The sequence below is a fragment of the Lynx rufus genome, unplaced genomic scaffold (assembly GCF_022079265.1).
Source record: "Lynx rufus isolate CCGP_SWC_20201006 ecotype Redwood Valley unplaced genomic scaffold, mLynRuf1.p SCAF_5, whole genome shotgun sequence".
NCBI classification, from domain to species: domain Eukaryota; kingdom Metazoa; phylum Chordata; class Mammalia; order Carnivora; family Felidae; genus Lynx; species Lynx rufus.
Window position 1 is genome coordinate 50,007,648 of NW_025814867.1, and position 25,160 is coordinate 50,032,807.

The following is a 25,160-nucleotide window of genomic DNA, read 5'->3' on the forward strand; positions in this document are numbered from 1 at the left end:
ACAGAGGCACAGAGTAGGTGATGGAGAAATACTAATTGGTTGGTTGTTTGCTAGATGGTATAAGGAATTCATTTTGTTTCTTGCCTATATTAAATATTCATGACTCTTTTTGTTCCATACACTAACATAGTGAAATGAGCCTGGGAATTTCATAAGATAGCTAGAGTTTTGGGATGCTAATTTTATGGATTATTTTATTTTTGACTTAAAAAACTTTTTTACTTTAAGTTTTTATTTTAATTCCAGTTAGTTAATGTAATAGTGTTACCTTAGTTCCAGGTGTATAATAGAGTAATTTAACAGTTCACGCATCACTCTGTCCTTATCACAAGTGTACTCCTTAATCCCCATCACCTATTTTATATATCCCCCCACTCACCTCCCCTCTGGTAACCATTAGATTATTTTAAATTCAGAGACAGATGATATGTTTCTACTTAAGAATAAGATGACATAAGGGAGAATGGATTATTAAGAAAATATAAATAAAATTCTATTTCTAAGGATGGGTGATTAAAGTATAGTCAGGATTTATTAATGTGAATGATGATTAAGCCTATTTGTGTTACTAAAGTAATGGGAAATTTGAAATAATCATAAAAACTAACATTTACATGGTGTTTCTTATAAAGTTACAAATAAAAATGAAGGAGGAACAGAAAAATACCGAGAAACTGGCCAAGTGGGTGGGGGGTGGGTGGGTGACACAGCTAACGCCTTAGCCGTGGGCTTCATGTAGCTCAGTTGAACGGTTACTGTGAACTCTATTTTCTACCAAAACCCAGCTGCAGTCCAGGCACTGGCTAGAAACCTCTAGATCGATTTTCTTGTTTAAATCTTTGCAGTAAATATGCAAAGAAGGTAAAAGTAATCTTCTATATGACACTTTCACATTGGCTGTTTCATTTAATATACTTATCATATTAAAATTTTTATATTATATATTAACATGTATGATACGTATGTTATTCATTATATTATACTGAGTATATATTAGGTGTACTTAATGTACTTAAGATGTAGATACCATTACCCTGATTTTGTTCATGAGGAAACCGAGGTTCAGAGGGTTTAAGTAAATTGTCCACAGTCTTACACTAATTATGTAGCCAGAATTAAAAATCAGGTGTCTCTGCTTCTTAAATGAGATTCTTTCCTACATATGACTTCCATGATGCTGCTGCTAATGAGTTTCCAAAGAAGAATGTAAACTTTAGCTAAGAGTATAAGAATAGGACAAATGGTATAGAAAAGAGAAAATAGGAATATTTTGTCACTCACAAAGGCATTGACAGTCATGGAACTATGGAATTATAATATAGGGGGTCCTACTGAAGGTGACATATTAATAACAAGAGATGGGTTGGGCAAGAATGTAGCGTATGTTCCTCATTGCAGAGTCAGTGAGGCTGGGGGTAAGGTACAGCAGAAATGCATGTAAGATTGTCAGGAATTCATGGTACTGATGGAAATATACACGAGGATCACTGGCAAAATGAAAAAAAAATACTGTTTAATTTATCTGGACAAGTACCTATAAAATGAGGCCTTCTAGAACTTTGTTGGAGAATGTAGCTAGACCTGCAGGTGCTGTGGAGCTTCCTACAACCTTCCTCCAGTAAGTCTCAGAACCTAAATGCTCACAAGTCCTGGCAGAGAAAAACAACATAAGAGAAGAGAAAGAGGGAAAGGAGTGGTGGTAGAAAGACACACACACACACACACGAGGGGCAGAGGGAAGGAGGAAGAACAAGAGAGAACTGAGCCTTCCAAATAGACTGTGAGTCCACTCACTCCATCATCTGTGTGGATGAGAAAGCAGAGCTGAGGAAGGACCTTGACCCTCACACCCAGTGTCACGAGAACATAGATGAAATGTCAGGTGACCTGTTTTTCAGTGTTGTGTCCCCAGCTCTGAAAAGTGGTGCCTTGAATGTCATTATCTTGATAATTGGCTTTTCTGACTCCCCTGGGGTGGAGTGAGGAAAGGGTGCACAGGGAGGCCAGTGTTCCCTTGCATGGTCCCCACCCATGAGATAGGGAGCGGAGTACAAGGTTTTATTGTGGAAGGATGTGAGAATGAAGGGAGAACTGATCAGTCCCTTCTTTCTCCAATAAAAATATTCAGAGGTTGTGTAATTTGAAATTTTTCTATTGCTGTCTAATAACTGCAAGCACATTTTCAATTCTGGTGAGTTACACCTCTACCTGCTTGATTCTAAGTGACAAACACCAGTTTCCATCTTACCTTCACACGGTAGGCAGTGATAAGATCCAGTCAGAAGCCATGGTATGACTTATCCACCACTTTGATTGGATCTGGATAGGCACAATAGCAACTGATGATGATTATGGGAAATATGGAGTGAAAAATTTTAAGGAAAGAATGGAGAATGCCAACCTGTATTGCAACATTGAGTGCCAACAGTACAACCTGTATTGCATTCTCTGAAATTATTCCCAAAGCCTCTTCCAATGAGAAAATGCAGAAAATTGTTGATGCGGTTGAGTTCCACTGCCAGAGTTGTGCTTTAAGCATCTGACACTGACCTCAGTCCTTTTGTGTGGGAATTGTTCACCATAACATAACTGACAGAACATGGATAGCCAGTGAAGCCTGGATTACCTCTGCCCTCATTGGAAAGCCTGAATATTTCCCATATTTTGGTGGAAGTATTAGATTTGCGATTCCAAGAGCTGATATACCATGACTCAAAGAATTTCTTTATGATGTACATCCTGGCAAGGATCCAAATGATGTCCTGACCGTTGAATTCTGATAAATGGCTTTTAACTGTACTTAGCTGGATAGCAGTGTTCCTTACAACATTGACCATAGAGTGAATTTGGTAAGGAGGACAGATTACATGCCATGTCTGATGAATTCTGTATTGGAGAGGAGAAGTTGGAAGATCTTAAAAATACCTATCTGGATGTGTCTCAGCTAAGAATCACAAACAATGTCAAACAAGCTGTATATTCTCTGACTTATGCCTTGGATGGTCTAAGTAGATGTGAAGAAGGACATGGGCCATATATGCCAGGAAACACCTGTGTATATATACCTGACTTTGAGCCTTGGCAGGTAAGTTATTGGGTTGTTTCTTTTACTTCATGACAGAGTTTGACATTAAAATAATTCATACAAATAAAACCTTTGACTTGCTTTTGTATTTAATAGATATAATTGTATCACATGTCTACCTAAGAGAAGAGCTTGCTTGTGTGACCTAAATGAGCATTTTTAAGTTCCTATTTGGTGGGATTTTTGAAGCCTTTAAATTTTTTCTATTTTTTAATTAAAAATTTTTTTCCTTTCAAATTTTTAAATTCTAGTTAGTTAACGTACAGCACAATATTGGTTTCAGGAGTAGAATTCAGTGATTTATCACTTACATACAACACCTAGTTTATTAATAGACTTCTTATTAGGTTTGTTTTGAATGGTAGAAAATTCTCCCTAAACAGTACTTTATGCAAAGTAGGTTTTGTTTTTTTTTTTCTTCATGTAAGTGAAGTTTAGAGATTAACATTCTGGGACTGAAAGACTGACTTAGGGATCCAGATTCCTTCTACCTTGTTTCACTGTTCTCACTATGTGGGTTCACTTCATAATCTCAAATGTCTACTTGGACTTCAACCATCATGTCCATACTGTAACCAGCAGGAAGGAGAAAGGGCAATGATGTGTACATCCCTCCATTTAAGGATATTTCCTGGAAATTACATACAATTCTCCTTACATGCCATTAGCCAGAATTTAGTTAACATGGTCATAGCTAGCTGGGAGGGAAACTTTAGCCTTTATGCAGTGTGGGAGGGGCCATGCAAAGGCATGAACCCTAGAAGAAGACTAATGGGGGTCATCTTGAAGATATGATTCTCCTCTTTCCTGTCTCAACTCTGATGTCCAAGAAATTCGTGTTGGGACACAGTAGCCCGAATGATCTCAGCAGGATGCACGCCTAATCAGAGTGCTCCTTTGCTTACAACCTTCAGTCCCTCCCCTCTTACCTGTAAAGGATAAAGCATGACATCTGTGGTCTGGCGCTATCAGTATCTTTGATTTTATCGTTCTTTCCATGACTCTCAGCACTTTATTCTCTAGCAACACCAAATTGCCTGTCACTCCCAACAGAGTCCACAGTAGTCTGAACCACCACATCTTTATTTTTATTTTCAAATTGATCCCACAATGCATTTCGATTTGTGTCTACTTAGTCTCCTCCAGTATGTGGTAGTTCTCCATTCCTCCTTGTTTTTCATGACTTTCATATTTTTTATAAGTACTAGTCAGTTATTTTTAAAATGTCTTAAATTTAGGGGCACCTGGGTGGCTCAGTCGGTTAAGCTTCCCACTCTTGGTTTGGCTCAGGTCATGAACCTTATGGTTTGTAGGATCGAGCCCCACGTGAGGCTCTGCACTGACAGTGCTTGCTAGGGATTCTCTCTCTCCCTCTCTGTCTGCCCCTCCCCTGGTCATACTCTCTTCTCTCTCAAAATAAATAAATAAACTAAAAAAAAGAATGTTTTTCAATTTTGGTTTTTCTATTTTTTTTCACATGGATACATTGAGGGTATGCATTTTGGCAAAAATATCATATGTTTTTTGATATGATTTATCCTTTTAAAAATTTCTTTTTTAAAGTTTATTTATTTTGAGAGAGAGAGGGAGGGAGGGAGTGTGAGTAGGGAGGGGTGGAGAGAGGGAGAGAGAATCCTAAGCAGGCTCCATGCTGTCAGTGCAGAACTGGATGCCGGGCTCAATCTCTCCAACCATGAGATCTTGACCAGACCAGAAACCAGGAGTCAGACGTTTGACTGACTGAACCACCCAGGCACCTTGATGTATCCTTTTTATGTCTCATATCAGGAGGTACATGATGTCATTATGTCTTATTATTATTGTTGACATTAATTTTCATCACTAAGTAATAGTGATGTCACCTTTTCTACTGTAAAGTGTGTTTCCCTTTGTAATTATCTTGTGGGGACAGTATTCTGAGGATCTGAAAATAATGTTTCTCATCATGCCTTTGCCCACAAATTTTAACATCCATTGATGATGGGTTTTGCTTGAAACAACCATTACTGTCTTGTTTAAAAAATGGTCATTTTCTGTTTCCTTCATTTCTTCTACACTTATTAACCAGAATTCTACTCTTCCCTCTCTGATTTAATTATATCAATATGGATGCAAGAATATTTATTTCCATCCTATGAGTAGAATAATCCACAACTATCATTATTTATTCTGCTGCTCAAAATTTCCCAGATTTGGCTGTTGGGAGCCATTTTGAGCTACTTCTTTTTTCTTTGACACATCTTTATCATCTCTAAGTACTTCCTTGTTTTCTGGAACCCCAAGATGTTCTGGGCTCATCTTGTACTTTCTCTGTGTCAGGTCAGTAGTCAAGTCAGCCATTTCTGTTAAGACTCCTATTTCCAGTTATTGGAGAATGGAATTTGTAAAGCAAGATCTGAGTGCAAGGTGTATTCCTTGGTACTGGGGAAATTGTGGTAAATTCAGAATAAGAAATTAAGTTATATTTTAAAGTCTTAGGGCAGTTCCTTTATTTTAAAAGAAATCCTTTGGGTACTTGTTTTGTAATAGAAAGGATACTATATGGTAAATAACAACCTCTAGTTCATTATTTGAATATTACAATTTAAATTTGCTCAAAGAACAACAAACATGTATTAGAATTGCAGAGAAGAGACTTTAGTGAAGATCAAAGGTCCACATAGTGTCAGGGTGAATGTTGGTGGGATAGTCCATGACGGGATTCATGCTTCTTGACACATACCCCATATGATGTCAGTAAGTTAAACCTGAAAAGCAGGACCTTACCCTAGAGATGGTTAAGAGGCTTATTGAGAATGCTTCATAAATGTATTGAAGTAAAAATTTTAAATTTATTTAAAACTAAAATGACAATGTACTCCATACTCATTCTTCTCAGCTTATCCCGTTAGCAGACTTGATCAGAATATGTATATTTGGTAAAACCCTTTTACTCTTGTGGTTTATTTAGACATATCTCTAAATTCTTTTGTATAGCTGGGTGATAGGGAACTGTATCCTACCATCCAATGGTGACAAACAGATGGAATTATGGCAACATTGTTCTAGAGAATGGTCAGGGACTGGTATTCTTTGAACATTTTCTTTCTTGACTCTTCTGAACATTGGAAAGGGAAAAAAAATGCCTCTTCCCAATGGACTTGCCAGTGAAAGTCACCATGTTGTGAACTCTGATGTGAATTTTATGTTGTTTGAGAACAGCATGTGGTAAAAGGAAGGAGAGATAAAAGGGCAGGGGACCTGGAGTGGCCCTACTCCAGAGTGGATGGTGATTATTATAATACTTAACTTGGTATTGACTTACTAAAGGCTGAAAGTTATATTAATTTCTATGACAGAGATAGGGCAGGAATAATTTCCTTCTTTTAACAGACCAGGAAGCTAGTGCTTACAAGATATATGACTTGCCCAAGGTCATGACATTTGAAAGAACCAAAATATGATGTCAGCTCATCAGACATCATAATTCAGGCTGTTTCCACCAAGTTGTTTGGCCTCTCTGGTTTGTGGAGGGAACTTTGTCCACATGTTATTCTCTTGGCTTAGAATCTCCTTGTCACCAATGTTTGTCAGGTGAATTCTTACTAATTTTTTAAAACCCAGCTCAGATAGCCACTTCCTGGGGAAACCTCCTAAATTTTCCTAAGACAATTAGTTAGCCACCCCCTCTCCCATGCCTCTTCAACACTTTCCACAACAGCAACATAGAGGCACATTGAATGTTACTATTTGTACCTGTTTATTTGTTTAACCTCTCTACTGGATTGTGAGGTTTTCAAGGTAGGGAGTGGATCTGGTTGATCTTCATGTCTCTACCACCCGACATGTAGGGAAGGGAATGGTTGGGGAGGTAGACTGGTATCCATAAGTGGAAGAAATCTGGGAGGGAAGGAAGATTCCCTAGATATGGAGATATTATTAGGCACCCCTATGCCTAATCTGTATGAGTCTGTATGAGCCACACAGGTAATTTAAAATTTTCTAGTAACTAAATTAAAAAATAAAAAGAAACAGATAGAATTAAATTTAGTAAGTTTTATTTGATCTGGAATAGTATTTTAACATGAAGTCATAATCATGATAATATAATAGTAATATTATATATATAAAGTAATAAATAATATTTATTATTATAAATATTATACATATAAAGTAATAAATAAAAGTAATATAAAATTATTAATGATGGTTTACATATTTTTAAACTAAGTCTTTGCAAACCAGTGTGTATTTTATACTTAAAGCTCATCTCAATTTGGCCAGCCACTTTCAACTTTTCAATTGTCTCATTTGGCCAGAAGTTGTTGTATTGGATAGCAGAGGTATCAGGGAAAAGGAAAAAGTCCAATCACATGAATTAGATATGAGTTCTGAGATTCTTTTCTTTATAAACCCTGTTTTCTAGGCAACCAAATATTTACAAATTGCTTTTTTTCCTCCTCTTTTTCTAGTTAATGTACTATTTGAAGGGACTTAAGTTTACCACCCATAATGGAGAGAGAATAGAAATTGATGAAAATGGAGATGTGACTATGACATTCTAAACTGGCGATTAGGTGATAATGGAGAGGTTGCTTTTGTGAAGGTTGGAGAATATATATTCACAAACTCTAAGTTTGAGCTGGTGATGAAAAAGAACAATGCAACCATATTTTGGAACAATGCATCATCAAAGGTTAGTTACTCGGACATCTTATTTTGTTTATATACACAGAGAATTATATGCCTATATTGTTTCAGGCACTGTGGAATATCAGACATCTAGAGTTGGCTATTCCAAGTCAATTTTTCAAATATAGTACATATCTTTTCTATGTACAGATTCCAGTCTTTTGTTTTTGGAACATTCTCTTGGACTATAGTTTTAAATATTAGTTCTATCATTTGGTTTTTCTTCTTCAAGCACTCCAGTCAAAGAGTTTGACTTCCTTGGTCTGTCTTCTGTTTTATCTATTTTCTCTCATTTTTGCTTTTTTTCTTTATTTCCTCCTTATTCTTTTGGTTATTTTCCTGCCTTTTCGATGTCCCTTATTAAATTTACACTCAGGTATGTTTGTTTTTGAGTACCTTGTAACTTTTATCTTAATTTCTGAACTGATATTGTTTTGTCTTTAGTTTCTTTCCTGAACTAAAAAATGAAATTGTTTTCATTCTTTCCAGTTTTATATTTATTTAGGTTTTTAATTTTTAAATATCTGAATCAACATATTTTTGCACATCTCCAAGTGCTTTTTTGAGAGTATTTAATTGTAGTGCTAGAATGTTTATTTAAAATACTATGTTACACGGGACACCTGGATGGCTCAGTTGGTTAAGCATCTGACTCTTGATCTTGGCTCGACTCAAGTCTTGATCTCAGGGTCATTAGTTCAAGCCCCACGTTGGGCTCCACACTGGGCATGAAGACTTCTTTAAAAAACTAAGAAATAAAATAAAATGCTGTTACATTATTTTTCTGGTTAATGGTTATGTGTTTATATGTGTTGATGGGAATTTTAATCTGCTGGAATATTTTTTTTTCTATTAGAATGTTTTGATTTTCATTGCCTGTTTTCTTCTTATAGTAAACTTACATCAAGGCACTCTTCCATTTTTGTTCATAGACAAGGATAAGGGTTTTTGGTGTTTTATAAATTTCAATTTCAAGACTTCCTTCTGTTAGTAGAGTAAAGAATAGTACATTTGAGATAATGACTTTTTGTGGTAAGAGAAAGCTTGATGTGTCTCTTGGTTTTATGATTCACTCTTGTTTCTGTAGGACTCTTAATTTTCCCTTCTTCTTTCCTTTCCTATAATATCTCAAAAAGTCACTTCTCCGTCTTCATACACCTTCTAGTCCCATACAAGTGGTGCCGTCCTGAGACTGGCACCTTAAGTCCCACTTTCAAGACCTTTCTCTAGCCGGTGCTGTCTCTACATGGTTTTGGACCTGTTTCAATGCAGACTGGGACATTTTCTTTCTAGGAGTGTCTTGTCTGCTCTCCATCAAACTTAGATTCTCTGTTCCCCCTTACTCTTTCCTGCATAGTTTCTTAAGTGTCATTTTCCACATACCCAGAGATGAGGGAGGAACTCTAGAGATGGCATTGCTGGAATTTAGTGACATTTCTCTACACACAAGTACTTTGAAGTTCGTAGTATTCTCAGGTCCTTCATGATGCTACAGTAGCTGTCATGTACGGTTTTATTTTATTTTGTTTGTTTTGTTTTTAAAGTTTGTGTGGTGTTTTTGATAGGATGTGTGGAAAGTCACAGTTTAGCAGCTACCATTATCCTCAGGCCACCCAGAAGTCCTTCTTTCTCTTTCTGGTGGTAGTTCTAAAGGGACTTAATTTCTTCCTCCTTTTTTTCTCATTTATTCTCAGGGCCAAAGTGTGGGAGGGAGGATTTACAAATTCATAATATGATTTGGGGTAGGGAACGCTAGCTACCCGTATAGTATGCATATGTGTGCACATGTATGTCAACAAGCTTTGATGTATCATTCAATAAACCTTTTACTGAGAAGATTATAGGAGAGAAAGATGAGTTTCCAAAATACTGCCTTCAAAATTGTTTTGAGAGGTAATAGAAATAAGGTTGGAGGATTAAATGCGTTATGTTTGGAAGTATTGTTTACTACACAATAAAATCTGTTATTTTCCTTTTATTTCCTATTGTTATTATTTATTGATTGTGAATTATTGTTATTTGTCTCATTATTTTACTTATTATAATTTTTATTTCTCTTCCTCCTATAGCAACAGGAGGGCTTTGATATGCAGGACTGAGAAGTGGTTGGTGAGCTAGAGACTGGGCCCCCCTGGGTACATGAGGTAAAGACAGTACCTGGAGAAGTAACAGAGAAAGTTAGGGGAAACCTCATCACTTACCAGAAGTTATGAAGAAACCCCATTACTTACCAGATAGCTGAACTTTTTATCCTTCATGAAATATTAGTTCTAGGAGAGTAGGACTCTATGGCCTTCGATATTCTAGTTCAGTGTTTACTACATGGTGACCTGCTGTGTCACAGTAAAATGGTCAGGTGGAGGAAAAGCACTGGCAATTTAATCTTCCAAGGGGATCTCAGGATGAAGGACCTAGCAGGAGTGAGAGAGTGGAATGTGGGAGTCCATGCAGCCAGTGGTTTTTCTTTAATGGTGCAGACTTATTTCAGGAGTGTGGGGTCTGTTTTCATCTTGTTTCTTGTTCATGTATTTTCCCTCTTCTTGTGTGGCCCTTTAGACGTGCGATCTGAGATACCCAAACGGTCTTCCAAATCCTGCTGGGGAAAGATCTAAGAATAAAGTGACAAGGAAATTAAGATTTTTGAGATCCTGTCCTATGCCAGACATCTAGAAGATCTTGTGTTTTTTTTTTAAATCTCTTTTCATCTCTTTTGTTTTCTTTTTTTGCTCTCTGCTTTTCATGGATGGCAGTAAACATTTACAAACTCATACAGACTCACAAAAGCACACACACTTACACACAAGTTCCTCCCTTTCTTGGCCCATCCTTAGGCAGCACTCAAACATTATGACAGGATATAAAAATAAAACCTTATCAGTATGTACCACTGGAGGAGCCACAGCTCTCTTCTGCATTTTATTTCTTTGACCTAGAGCTGTTCTGTCCAAATCAGTAGCCCCTATTCACATGTAGCTTATAAAATGTAAATTAATTAAAACTAAATAAATTTAAAAATTCAGTTCCTTAGTCACATTGGCCACATTTCAAGTGTTCAACAGCCACCTGTGACTAGGAGTACTGTACTAGACGTATAACACTTCTACGTCCCTAGGCCTAGAGTATAAACTATCTCTTGTAGTCTAGAGGTCTCTCCCTCAATGAGGCCTGAGACTTTTCACTTTGCAGTCCTACTGCTAGGCATATAACAGGTACTTAATATAATTATTGTGCATGAAAAAAGAGATGTTACTGCTTGTATAGGTTCATAGAACACTCATTCTACTAAAATTTGATGGAAGAACAGTAAAATGTAGTAGTTGGTTTTTATTTTAATGTTTCATTAGAACATAATAATTTTATTTTTCTTCTTTATTAAAATTGGGGTTATATTTGAATAATGAAATTGGTACAAATGAATTCGATACACATTTACTTAACATCTACTATGAGTTCACCTCTTGTTAAGCACTGCAAAAAACCACTGCCCTGAATTCCAGTCCAAGATGGCATCATAGGAGGACCCTGAACTCACCTCCTCCATGGACACACCAAATGTACACCTGTTTATAGAGCAGTTCCTCCTGAAGAACTGAGGGCTGGTCGAACAGCTTCTGCACAACAAAAAGATAGTGACCACACTGAGAATGACAGGGGAGATGGAGACTTGGTAACAAAAGGAACCCCCACTCCCAATACTGGGAACTGCAGTGAGGAGGGATAGTACCCTGAGATGACCTTGAGCAGGTTTGTCTGCTCAAGGGCACAGGAAAAAAAAAACTGAGATTTGAAAGAGCAACTAGAATATGAAGGGACTGGCCCTAGAACTTCGCCTAAAGGTGGGGAACTGCTGGAACTCTTTCTGGGTCAGAGGGGCTAGTGAGTGCCGGGGTTTATGTTCCCCCTCCACCTTGACAGTGTGAACAGGAACAGGATCTGTGTACCCTACTGGCCTGCTGCTCCAGTGTTTCCTGGGTTCCTAGCTCACACCAGCTCCACCCATCCCACCAAGGACGTCACAGGGCAGTGCACACCAGGACATCCCTAGTCAGTGCTCACTATGGCTCCAGCTATCAGACCAAGATGACACAGGAACACGGCACCCTGGAACACTCCAGGCCCAAGTCACTTCAGCTCCAGATGGCTTGCTAGGGCACCCCTGATACAGAGCTGTTTGAGACCTCCTGGCTATGCCTTCTTTAGCTCCAGCTATCCTGCCAAAGTGCCCCTTGTGCAGAGTGGCTTGGGAATGCCTGGCCCATGCCTGCCTCAATTGTAGCCACCCAACCAGGGCACCCTGGGACCTCCCAGCCCACACTCCACCTTGGTTCCAGCTGCTCCACCAGGGCAACCCCTGTGCTCAGCACCCTGGGACACCCTGGATTATACTCACTTCAGCTTCAGCTGTCCTGCCAAGGCACCCTCTCTGTGGAGAGTCCCGGGACCACCCCAGCCCCAGAACCCACTTCAGCTCTGGCCATGTTACCAGGGTAGCTCCATTGCAGAATACTCTGGCCACACCAGACACAGCTCTAGCCAGCCAGGCAAAGTCGCAAGGCACAGTCCACACAGGGGCCAACCATGCATAAGACTGTTCCTTCAAGTGTAAGAGAAGTAGCTGTTTTGCCTAATTTATAGAAACAAACACAGAAAGTCAAGCAAAATGGGGAGACAAGAATATGCCCCAAATGAAAGATCAAGAGAAAACCTCAGAAGAAGAATTAAATGAAATTAAGCAATATGCCTGATGAAGAGTTTAAAGTAATGGCCATAAAGGTGTTCATGGGACTGAGAGAAAAGTAGAAGAACTCAGTGAGAGCTTCAACAAAGAGATAGAAAATGTAAAAAACAGAACCAGAGTTGAAGAATATAATAACTGAAATGAAAAATACACTAAAGGGAATCAAGAGTGGATTAGAAGATGCCGAAGAATGGATCAGACATCTAGAAAATAAGGTAAAGGAAAGCACCCCAGCAGAATAGCGAAAAGAAAAAAAGTATTAAAAATTTTTTTTAAAAATGTTTATGTATTTTAGACAGACAGAGATAGAGTGTGAGTGGGGGAGAGAGAGAGAGAGAGAGAGAGAGAGAGAGAGAGAGAGAGACCCAGAATCAGAATCTGAAGCACACTCCAGGCTCCAAGCTGTCAGCACAGAGTCTGATGCTAGGCTTGAACCCATGAACCGTGAGATCATGACCTGAGCTGAAGTTGGATGCTTAACCAACTGAGCAACCCTGTCACCCCAGAAAAAAAGTATTTAAAAAAAGGAAGATAGGTGAGGAGAACTCTTGTAAAAATCTTCAACAAAATATTAGCAAACCATAGTCAACAATGCATTAAAAGGATCATTCACCACAATCAAGTGGGATTTATTCTGGGGATGCAAGGATAGTCAATATTCACAAATTAGTCAACATGAAACACCATATAAACAAAATGAAGGATAAAAATCATGATCATCTCAAGAGATGCAGAAACAGCATTTGTGAAAGTACAACATTCATCATGATAAAAACTCTCAACAAAGTTGGTTTAGAGGGAGCATACCTTAATATAATAAAGACCATATATGAAAAAACCTCAGCTAACATACTCAATGGTGGAAAACTGAGAGCTTTTCCTCTACGATCAGGAGCAAGACAAGGATGTCCATGCTTACTACTTTTATTCAACATAGTGAAAATTCTAGCCACAACAATCAGAAAAGAAAAAGAAATAAAAGAATCCAAATTGGTAAGAAAGAAGTTCAACTGTCATGATTTGCAGATTATTTGATACTAATCACAGAAAACTCTGAAGACTCCACCAAAAAAAACTATTAGAAGTAATCAATGAATTTGCTGAAATTACAGGATACAAAATTAATACACAGAAATTGGTTGTGTTTTTATACACTAGTAACAAAGTAGCAGAAAGAGGAATGTAGAAAATAGTCCCATTTATAATTGAACCAAAAAGAATTAAACACCAAGGAATAAACTTGATCCAGGACATGAAAGACCTATACTCTGAAAACTATAAAACGCTCATAAAAAAATTGAAGACAGCTTAACAAATGGAAAGATATTCCATGTTCATGGATTGGGAAGAAATAATATTATTAAAATGTCCATAATAGCCAAAGCAATCTACAGATACAATGCAATCCCTATTAAATACCAGCCGCGTTTTTCTTAGAACTAAAACAAATAATACTAAAATTTGTATGGAACCACAAAATATCCTGAATAGTCAAAGCAATTGTGAGAAAGAAGAACAAAGTTGGAGGTATCACAATTCCAGATTTCAAGATACACTACAAAGCTGTAGGAATCAAAAGAATGTGGTATTAGCACAAAAATAGACACACAGAATCAATAGAACAGAATAGAAAGCCCAGAAATAAATCCATGATTATATGGTCAATCTATGACAAAGGAGGCAAGAATATACAATGGAGAAAATATAGTCTTTTCAATAAATGGTACTATGAAAACTGGACATGCAAAAGAATGAAACTGGACCACTTTCTTACACTATCTACAAAAATAAACTCAAAATGGATTAAAGACCTAAATGTGAGGCCTGAAACCATAAAACTCCTAGAAGAAAACTTTGGCAGTAATTTCTTTGACATCAGCCTTAGCAACACTTTACTGGATATGTCTCCTCAGACAAGGGAAACAAGCAAAAAAAAAAAAAAAAAGCTTTTGCACAACAAAGGAACCCATCAACAAAATGAAAAGGCAACATACTGAATGGGAGAAGATACTGCAAATGACATATCTGATAAGGGGCTAGGATCCAAAATATATAAATAATTTATACAACTTTAGCACCAAAAAACAAGTAATCCAGCTAAAAAAATGGGCAAGGGACTTAAATAGACATTTTTCAAAAAAAAAAAAAAAAGATATACAGGTGGCAAACAGACACATGAAAAGATTCTCAAAATTACTAATCATCAGGGAAATGCAAATGAAAACTGTAGTGAGATATTGCCTCATATCTGTCAGAATGGTTAGAATCAAAAAGATAAAAAATAATAAGTGTTTGCAAGTATGTGGAGAAAAGGAAACACTTGTGTACTGTTGTGTACTCTTGGTGGGAATGTAAATTGGTGCAGCCACTGTGGAGAATGGTACTGATTTTCCTGAAAAAATTAAATAGAAATATCAAATGACTCAATAATTCTGCTATTGGGTATTTATCCAAAGAAAAGAAGAAAAAAACCACTAATTCAAAAAGATGTATGCTCCTCTGTTTATTGCAGAATTATTTACAATAGCGAAGATATGGAAGCAACACAAGTGTCCATCCATAGATGAAGAAGTGGTGTATATATGTATATAATGGGATATTACTCAGACATAAACGAGATCTTGCCATTTGTGATAACATAGATGGAACTAGAAAGTGTTAAGCTAGGTGAAATAAGAGAGAGAGGCAAACAAATTGATGATTGCCAGAGAGAGAGGGGGTGAGGGGAATGGACAAAATGAGTGAAGGGGAGTGGGAGGTACAGGTTTCCAGTTATGGAATAAATAAGTCGTGGGGAATGAAAGGTAGAGCATAGGGAATATAGTCAATGGTACTGTAATGTATGGTGACAGATGGTAGCTATACTTGTGGTGAGCACAGGGTAACGTATAGACTTATAGAATCACTATGTTGTACATGTGAAACTAACATAACATTGTCAACTATACTTTAAAAAAGAAAAAAAGAGGGGCGCCTGGGTGGCGCAGTCGGTTAAGCGTCCGACTTCAGCCAGGTCACGATCTCGCGGTCCGTGAGTTCGAGCCCCGCATCAGGCTCTGGGCTGATGGCTCAGAGCCTGGAGCCTGTTTCCGATTCTGTGTCTCCCTCTCTCTCTGCCCCTCCCCCGTTCATGCTCTGTCTCTCTCTGTCCCAAAAATAAATAAACGTTGAAAAAAAAATTAAAAAAAAAAAAAAAGAAAAAAAGAATGCGGGAGCAAAGCAGTTCTCCCTGGTCAAAAATTGGACAACTTGAGCATCAAGAAGGAAAACAAATGCAGTAAAATAAAACACATTTTAAAATCCATAAGTTCATAATGATAGTCTCTCTCCTCCTTCCAAAATTGATCAGCTTTGGAAGATTCTTTGGAACCAACCTGTTATTTCACAGACTACTAAATAAAGGAAAAGAAGTAAAAAACAAAAGCAAACACACACACACACACACACACCACAAAATACTGCCTTCACAGCACTTACAGTGAAATCAATTAATTAATTGAGCCAATATTTGTTGAGCACAATATTATAGATGCTAGACACTATCTCACGAACCGGGAATACATCAGTGTACAAAACAGAACAAATCTCTGACTAATGGAACATTTTGGTGGGAGGAAATAGGCAATTACGTAAATTAGGTAAATTATGTTATCTTAAAGGGTGATAGTGCTGTAGAGAAAAATTTATAAGGATTAAGATAGGGAATGATGGAGTTGGGGGTTTAATTTTACATAATATAGTCAGGGAAGGCCTCACTGGGGTGACATTTGAACAAAACTTGAAGTGAATCCATGCATTATCTAGGGGAGGAGTATTTTGGACAGAGGGAATGGCAACTTCTAAGCTCTGAGGCAGGGGTGTGGTTGGCATTTTGCAGAAACAGCAAAGAGGTCAGTGTGGCTACAAGGAAAGAGGGAGAAGGAGAGTAGTGGGAGAGGAGGAAAGAGAGGCGAGAGAGTAGATCACATAGGACCTTATTGGGTATTTCAGGACTTTGACTTTAACACTGAGTGAAAAGGGGAGTCACAGAAGAGTCTTGAGAGAGGAGAGTAATGGTCTGACTTAGGGTTTAAAGGATCATCTGTCTGCCATGTTGCAAATAGCCCTAAGGTGGGCTGGGGTGGGGAACAAGAGTAGAAAAAGGTAAACCAATTAGAAGACCAATAAAATAATCCAAAATAATGCGGGTGCTTGAACTAAGATAGATGTGATGGAAGTGACACATAATGGTCACATTCTGGATGTCTTACAGTTAGAAGCCCCTGGACTTGCAAGTGTTCTGCCCCAAATAATTAGTGGACAGTACCAGGTATGATTTAACTCATGATGGCAAGCTGAATCTGGAGGTTGGGGAGCAGACGGGCCTGAGTGAAGGAGAGGGTGTATATATGCATGCAAGTAATGCAAGATAAAGATATGGATGAGAATGGTGGTGTTGGTGACAGAAATGGGGAATTTGGGAGGAGGAATAGGCTTAATGGGAATAGTTTTGACATGTTGACTTGGAGGTGATGGTAGAAACTAAAAGTAGGGACACGTTGGAAGTTTAGGATATGGAATTAGAGGTCAGGTGGGATAGGTTGGCAGAGATCAAGATTTGGGCGTCCTTATATAGAGCTGCTGGTTGAAAAAAAGAGTGAATGAGCTGCTTTATATGAAGAGATTAAAGCAGAGGATTAAGGAGCAAACCTAAGAAAATGCCCACAGTGATGAGGAAGGTGGAGGAGGTAGAGCTGACAAAGTAAATAAAAGGCCCAATGGAAGCCAAGGGCGCCTGAATCTCAAGGAAGGATTGATCAAGAGTGCCAAATATTGAAGAAAAACACCAGAGAATTTAGCTAGAGGAAAAGCTAGCAGACACGGCAAGAAACATTTTAGTGAGATGAGTGGGTTAGAAGCTAGGTTGCAGGGGTTAAGACAGAAAGGGATACTTAGAAATGGAGCAAAAAGGCATCAGTTCATTGTTCATGATGATTTTATTTTATTTTTTTAATGTTTTTATTTATTTTTGAGAGAGAGACAGAGTGTGAGTGGGGGAGTGTCATCCATGCCTAGCTATCTTGGGTTTCCTGAGATATCACAAACCCCCTAGAAATCCAGATGTAAACTCTTTCTGTCCTCCCCTGGTGCCCCAGTGGAGACAAAAGGCTTTGTTACATGCATTGATTGTATTTGTCTTTGCTAGCTTTTCCATTTGGTGTGTACTGATCTATGTCGTCCTGGGACCCGGAAGGGGATTCATCAGGGGGAACCAATGTGCTGTTTTGACCTCATCGCATGTGCTGATGGACACGTGTCATGGGAACCAGGTAGAGATGATCATATTTTTCATTGATACTGAAATGCAATCAGAGTAAGCATGCTTTGGTAAACAGGGCTTTAGGAGTGATCTTTATAAATAGGTGTAAACAACTTATAACAAAAATCATTACAATCCTTCAAACTGTTGGATATTCTGTGTAGTTTGAAAAAAACCCATAATACTGGGTTTCAGTTCTAAAGCTGCTACAGTTGGGAATTTAAGAGAAAGAATTTAAGAGAAGAAAAATTTTTAAAATGAAATGTGAAATGTGAATAAATGGAATCATAAAAAGTACTTAAAATTATTTCAATTTATAAAATACATTAAACATCAGTTATGTAAGAAATAGTGAATAATTGGAAAAACAGGTGAATTACAGTTCTGTATTCTACTGAATTATCTCTAATTTGGAACTGTAAGATGTAGAATTCCATCGCTAAAGACAGTGGACTTAAGGCCATAATTGCTCAAGGTTTGTAGGATGAATTTTACAGATGAATTCTTTACTGCTCCATGAATTCTTCTCTACAACCTGATGAATTTCTGCTCTTCATGACCAGGAATTTACCTGGGTTTGGTGTTCGTAGCCTTATGAAGCATGTTGGAGCAGGTATACTTTTATCTCTGCTTATCTCTATCTTTAAAGATAACTCAAAAGCTGTACTTGTCCTTTGCCCAAAGGCCCTCCATAACAATTTATTTCAAGAAGAATTTTAAAAAATGTAAAATTTCCCCAAATAGAAAATAAGCACTATGTAACCTGAACAACTCCCTGAGCCCCACGTGACTCATTCTCTGAAGAGTTTTATCCAGAGAAGTCCAATCCAACAGTGAGAAGTGGTTAAAAGCGATTTCCAGTCATCACCTGTACATTTCAAAGAACACTAAAGTGATCCATTTGATAATTTACCATAAATTCATCTCAAATACCTTTTTCCTATGTTGTAACACACTCCCATGTAGCTTTGTCAACACTGTTGTTTTTGTTTCCCTTGTTTTTAAAAAAACTTTTTTTAATGCTTATTTACGTGTGTGTGTGTGTGTGTGTGTGTGTGTGTGTGTGTGTGTGTAAGAGAAAGAGAGGGTGGGGGAGGGAGAGGGGCAGAGAGAGAGGGAGACACAGAATCTGAAGCAGGCTCCAGGCTCTGAGCTGTCAGCACAGAGCCCGACATGGGACTCAAACCCACAAACCATGGGATCATGACCTGAGTCAAAGTCTTAGCCAACTGAGCTTAGCCAACTGAGACACCCAGGGACCCTTGTTTCCCTTCTTATTCTCAGTCCTTCTCTGCCTGTTCTCTGGAATCTGCATCTGGAGGGTGGGGAGGAGAAAGCTGAAGGAGCAAAGACAAGATTCCCCTCAGTAGGTGGCAGTAATGTTGAATGGAAGACTGAAAACACTTGTATTTTAATCAAATTTCTCACAATAATTCTCTTGATTGTTTCACCTGAGTAGCTTTAATTTTCCCATCCCTGGCAAACCATCTGTGGGTTGTTCTTAGGTTTATGAGGATACACACCTCTCTTCTCAACGGGATAATGGGAAGAGAAGGAAAGAGGCATCTTACTGGAAAAGGCCCATATAGGAAAGGCTGAAACCAAGAAGGCAGTCCAAATTTCCACAACTAAAAATAATTCTCAATTTGTAATATTGGTTGCAGACTCTAAGACCATTGTATTGCTGCTTTTTTTCTTCTTTCTTTCTTTCTTGGTTTTTTTTTTTTTTTTTTTTTTTTTTTTTAGATTTTGTATATTCTGTATAAAGGGATTTCAGCGAGTCCTGCCCTGGGTCTTTGGCTGCTCCGAGCTATTCACAGCTAAAGGGGACAATTAATTTTCTTGCAGTTAATCCTCTGTTTGTTCATTAGGTCAAAGGGAGTGTGAACAATGTGGTGAAGACTATTGGTCAAATGCACAAAAGAGCGAGTGCATACTGAGAGAGGTGGAATTCCTTGCTTACAATGAGGCCCTGGGATTACTGCTTGTCATTCTCTCCATCTTTGGGGTGCTTGTGGTCGTGGCAGCCACAATTGTGTATGTGATATGCAGGCATACTCCACTTGTGAATGCCAATGACAGGGATCTGGGCTTTCTTATTCAGGTTTCTCTTGTCATCATACGGCTGTCTTCCAGGCTTTTCATTGGCAAGCCATACAACTGGTCCTATATGACCCGCCATGTCACTTTGGCAGTGAGATTTTCTCTTTGCCTGTCTTGTATTCTTGGAAAGACTATTTCACTGTGTTTAGCCTACAGAATTTCTAAATCCAGAGCCCGACTCCTATCCATCCACTCCCTTTATCGAAAAATCATTGTGCTGATCTCTGTTCTAGTTGAGATTGGCATATGCACAACCTACTTAGAACTGGAGCCTCCAAGAGTGTGCAAGAACATGGAATCTCGAAACATAAAGATCATTTTGGAATGTGTTGAAGGTTCTATAGAATTTTTATGCTCTATGTTTGGGATTGATGTCTATCTGGCCTTGCTATGTTTTCTTACAACCTAGGTTGCTTTCCAGTTGCCAGATAATTACTATGAAGGAAAATGCATCACCTTTGTGATGCTGGTCTTTTTCATCGTCTGGATCTTTTTTGTCCCTGCTTACTTGAGCACCAAAGGCAAGTTCAAAGTAGCTGTGGAAACGTTTGCAATCTTGGCATCCAGCTATGGTTTGTTGGGTTGTATATTTGCTCCCGAGTGTTTCATTATTCTGCTGAGGCCAGTGAGGAATACTGATGAAATTGTTGGTGGAAGAGTCCCCACTATAAATAAAAGCATCCAACTGACTTTAGCTTCTGTGAGCAGTAGAAGTAGAACACAGTGTCAAGTGTTCTGGATGACTAGGGTTGTGAGTTACGTGTGTCTTTCAAAGCTGCAATGGTGACATGGTTCAATGTTCCCTCTCAGGTTGCTCCTGCAGCAGCTGCCTGATGCTCTGGGGAAATATTGAGGACTTGGGCTCTGGTAGTATGGTCCTAGCATGAGATGTGAAATCTCATACTGTAAGATACCATTGAGCATGAATTAGAATACCTGTTACTCCTGAAACTGTAAACCACTACATTCAAACATCTCAATACTTGCGAATAAGGAGTGTATAGCAGAGGGTACAAGTAATCTAAAATAATGGGTAAAAAATTGGCTCATGAATATATTCTTTTTTATATCATGGGTGTCTGATCTAGAAATTTACATTAAACAAAGTCACCTTGTGGGGACCAACAAAGACATCTTGTTAATGCATCTATTGATAGCTTTTCTCTAACTGAGGTAAGAATTATAGCTCATAAACTCTCCCTTGGAGCAGGGCATTTGGTAAGAGAATTTATGTTTCGAAGGACTCTGCAGCATACAGATGATATTGGAGGAACTGAGATGTGAACAAAGCTCAGGTCCTTCTTGAATTCATAATGGGAATAGACAAGTTTCTTCCAGAGGGAAAGCAAGGCCTACTTCCTCCAGATTTTCCTAGATAATAGTAGTAAAATATTTGAGTTCCTATAGAAGGCAAGATTTTTTAGAATAAATTAAATGATAGATATTTACTCTCTGGTCATCCAGAGTTAACTAAAATGTTATAAAAATATTTTGAATCTTCTTCCAGTTATGAAACTTAAAAGTGATCTACATACATTTATGTGCATATGAATTAAATGTGTGGAAAAACAGAATTTGTAGAAATGCTGATAAACCAAATAGCTGTGTGCATACTTGACTCTAGGAAACCAGTAGGATCAGAAACTCTCTTTTCAAGAGAAGTTATGAAGTCTTGTGAATATCAATTAGCCAAACTAGGCAGAGAGATTCATACAGGCTTTGGAGCAGAAAGTGAAACCATGATGACTAGTTTAGCAGGACAGGTCTGTCAGGAATTTATTAATTTTTAAAGAAAGATAATTCCAGACCAGATGAAGAGGATAAGCTTCCTGTAATTTAAATAGGAAGTTTACACCACGGTTCAGCAAAGCCCCAAAGTGAGCTCATTTCTTGGAGGGCTAATGGTATCCCAGTGCTTTCTGGGCCGGCATCTATTCACCCACCCATCTCCCAAAACTTGTACAGTGCTTTGCATCATGGTCCTAGGACTCTGAGAGAAGAGCCTATATCACGGCGTGACGCATGGGAGATTGCTTTCTTTGTCCCTATACTTGATCCAGGAATGGACTTTGGAAAAGAGAGGGTTGTTTGTCAAGGTATCAAATAATACGAAAATGAGAATCCGAGTCAATTTCTTGCTCAATAATGCATGCAGCTTGAGTCTTCTCAGTGATCCATTTTGGAATTTTAAAAAATGCTGAAAGATGACTCAAGTCTAGTGATTTGCCTTACTTTTATATTCAAAATATTTCAATCTCAAAGTAATTTTTCCTGAAATGTTGACTGCTGAATATATATCTAAAAAGGTAATTCCAGAAGTCCACCTGGGCAATATCGAAGACTTCACTATCTCCTTTCATACCAGATGGCTGAGTAATACTGTCTTATTGGACTTGTGTTCCTTGCAATTATTTATTTTTCTGATCAGCAATAGGTTTGGGAAAGTAGAGAGAATAAATATTATTAAAACAAAGTATCAACTGAACTTGCATGCTTAACTTTATTTTTTTTAATTTTTTTAATTTTTTTTTTAATGTTTATTTATTTTTGGGACAGAGAGAGACAGAGCATGAATGGGGGAGGGGCAGAGAGAGAGGGAGACACAGAATCGGAAACAGGCTCCAGGCTCCGAGCCATCAGCCCAGAGCCTGACGCGGGGCTCGAACTCACGGACCGCGAGATCGTGACCTGAGCTGAAGTCGGACGCTTAACCGACTGAGCCACCCAGGCGCCCCGCATGCTTAACTTTAATGTTAACTTGTAAAATTTTATAATTTTAAGATACAACTTTCATCTAAAATGATCTGAAGTTATCACTTGTTGACTTGGTACACATACATTGTCATAAAGACTGGCTTATGGCAGATAAATTGAATAATATGTGTTGTCAAAGATGATGGTCTAATTTTTAGTATTGATCTATTCAATTACTTATCAAGTATTAAAATGGTCCTTACTGCGTTAAAAGATAATTTTTCTCCTTGGGCGAATGGGTTGTTTATTTCATTTAATTTAAATTACATTTAGCTAACATATGGTGTAATATTAGTTTCAGGTGTACAAGTTTAGTGATTCAACACAGGCATGCAACACCCAGCGCTCATCACAACGAGTCCACTCCTTAATCCCCTTCACCTATTTCACCCATCCCCCCACCCACTTCCTCTCTGGTAAGAGTCAGTTTGTTCTCTATAATTAAGAGTCTGTTTCTTGGTTTTCCTCTCTCTTCACCTCCCGCCCCCGCCTATGATCATTCGTTTTGCTTCTTTTTATTAATGTTTATTCATTCACTCAGAGAGAGAGAGAGAGAGAGAGAGCGAGCATAAGTGCAGGAGGGCCAGAGAGCAAGGGACAGAGAGAATCCCAAGCAGACTCGATGGTGTCAGCACAGACTGGGGGCTCAATCTCACAAACCATTAAATTACGACCTGAGCTGAAATCAAGCGCCTGACACTCAACTGACTGGGCCACCCAGGCACCCTTGTTTCTTAAATTCAACATATGAGTGAAATTGTATGTTATCTTTCTCTGACTGACTTATTTTGCTTAGCATAATACTCTCTAGTTCCACCCACGTCGTTGCAAATGGCAAGATTTCATTCAAACGTGTCATTTTAAAATGATTTCTAGTAAAAAAAAAATTACTAGAATCTCTATCAGCAAATGTTGTCTCATAAGAGAATCTCACATAGAAGTCATTCGTGACGCTCCCTGCTGGGGGTGAGCATTTTCTGGTAACCACATGCTGGGTCTTGGGGAATAGTTCAGAATTAATTTCGGGGTGTTGCATCAAAATAATGCAGTTGCTGGCTTGGGGAGTAGCATAAAGACTAATTGAAAGAAAAAAAAAGTAGAAAACAACACTTTATTAGAGGCTGACCTAGACATATGCAGGTTTGAGCTCTTTTGGAAAAAGAAATGTTTATCAGAGCTGCTCAAACCCACAATGTAAGATTGATTTGTTTGGGTTAAGGCAAAGAAAATTCTTGATAGAAGGTGAATATATTATCAAAAAGGGAAAGATACTCCAACAGCCAGATTAATTTCCTTAAAACACAAATCTGATCTCATCTCTTCCCTGCTCATCAGCTCCCAGTGTTTCCTCAGTTCTCTGCAGCATGAGTCCAGCTGCCTTAGCCAAATATTTGAGACCTTACGAACTGTTTTCCATTTTCTATTTTCAACGTTTGTCACCTGCCACCTTCCTACCCACATCCTTGCAACACAATCCAACTGGATGCCTGAAATTCCTAGAATTACCTATTTCCTTTTTCCTCTAATGTGCTAATAGTACTCCATCCATCCATCCATCCATCCATCCATCCCTGAAGGGATGGTGTGCATCAGATTCAGAGGGAGGCATAGAAGATGCACAAAGACAAGGCTTGTCCCCCACGTACAGGTAATTGCCGTCATTTGAAATGAAAGATAATAAACTGACAATGATCCTATGATGTGATCAAGCTGTGACTGTGGGAGCATGGAGGTCAAGGAGGTGACACTTGAATACCTTCCTTAAGGACAAGAAGGAATTAGCCATAAGCAAGAAAGATAAACTAATGTGTGCATTCTCCCTAGCCTAGTGGTGGGGCATGGTAGGTGCCACCTTCCCTTTCCTTTTTTCTAAAGTCCTGTAGGAATTTATCTATGCCTCTTTTGTGTCATTGACCATTTTCTGCCTCATACTAGGGTTATCTGTTTCCATATCTTTTCTCTGTTGCTGCATTATAACTTATTAAGGGACCCCTTATATGTATATAAGTAATCTTATAAAGACTAGAAGTCTTTTTTTTTAAATTTTTTTTTCAATGTTTTTTATTTATTTTTGGGACAGAGAGAGACAGAGGATGAGCAGGGGAGGGGCAGAGAGAGAGGGAGACAAGGACTATAAGTCTTAACATCACAGAATATAACTTGCATTTAAGTGGTGCCCAATGATTTTTTTTAAATGAATGGATGGATGAATAAAGTTACTAAGATAGTTAACCAGTAACCTAGAAAGGCCCAGGGGTGATGTTTCCACGTAAACTGAGGAGGCCTGGAGCGTAGCAGGGATGGAGGAGGTGGAAAGAGGCTGTTAGGGAAACCTGGTGGGTAGGGGCCAGTTTGAGAGCAACAAGCACTTCACTGGGAAGAGAAGGGAAAACAGGGCTAAGAGGAAGGAGGTGAGTTGAAATGGGAGTGAGCAGTCTTAAAAAGAATTTTTCAATGGTATTCATTTTACTATTTTCCCATGGTATTTTCTCCTTCATATAGTCTTATTT

At 38.3% G+C, this 25,160-nt stretch overlaps 1 pseudogene; it reads left to right on the forward strand.

Annotated features, from left to right (window-relative positions):
* LOC124527154 (vomeronasal type-2 receptor 1-like) overlaps positions 1 to 25,160 on the forward strand; it is a 34,269-nt pseudogene that overhangs the window by 5,858 nt on the left and 3,251 nt on the right.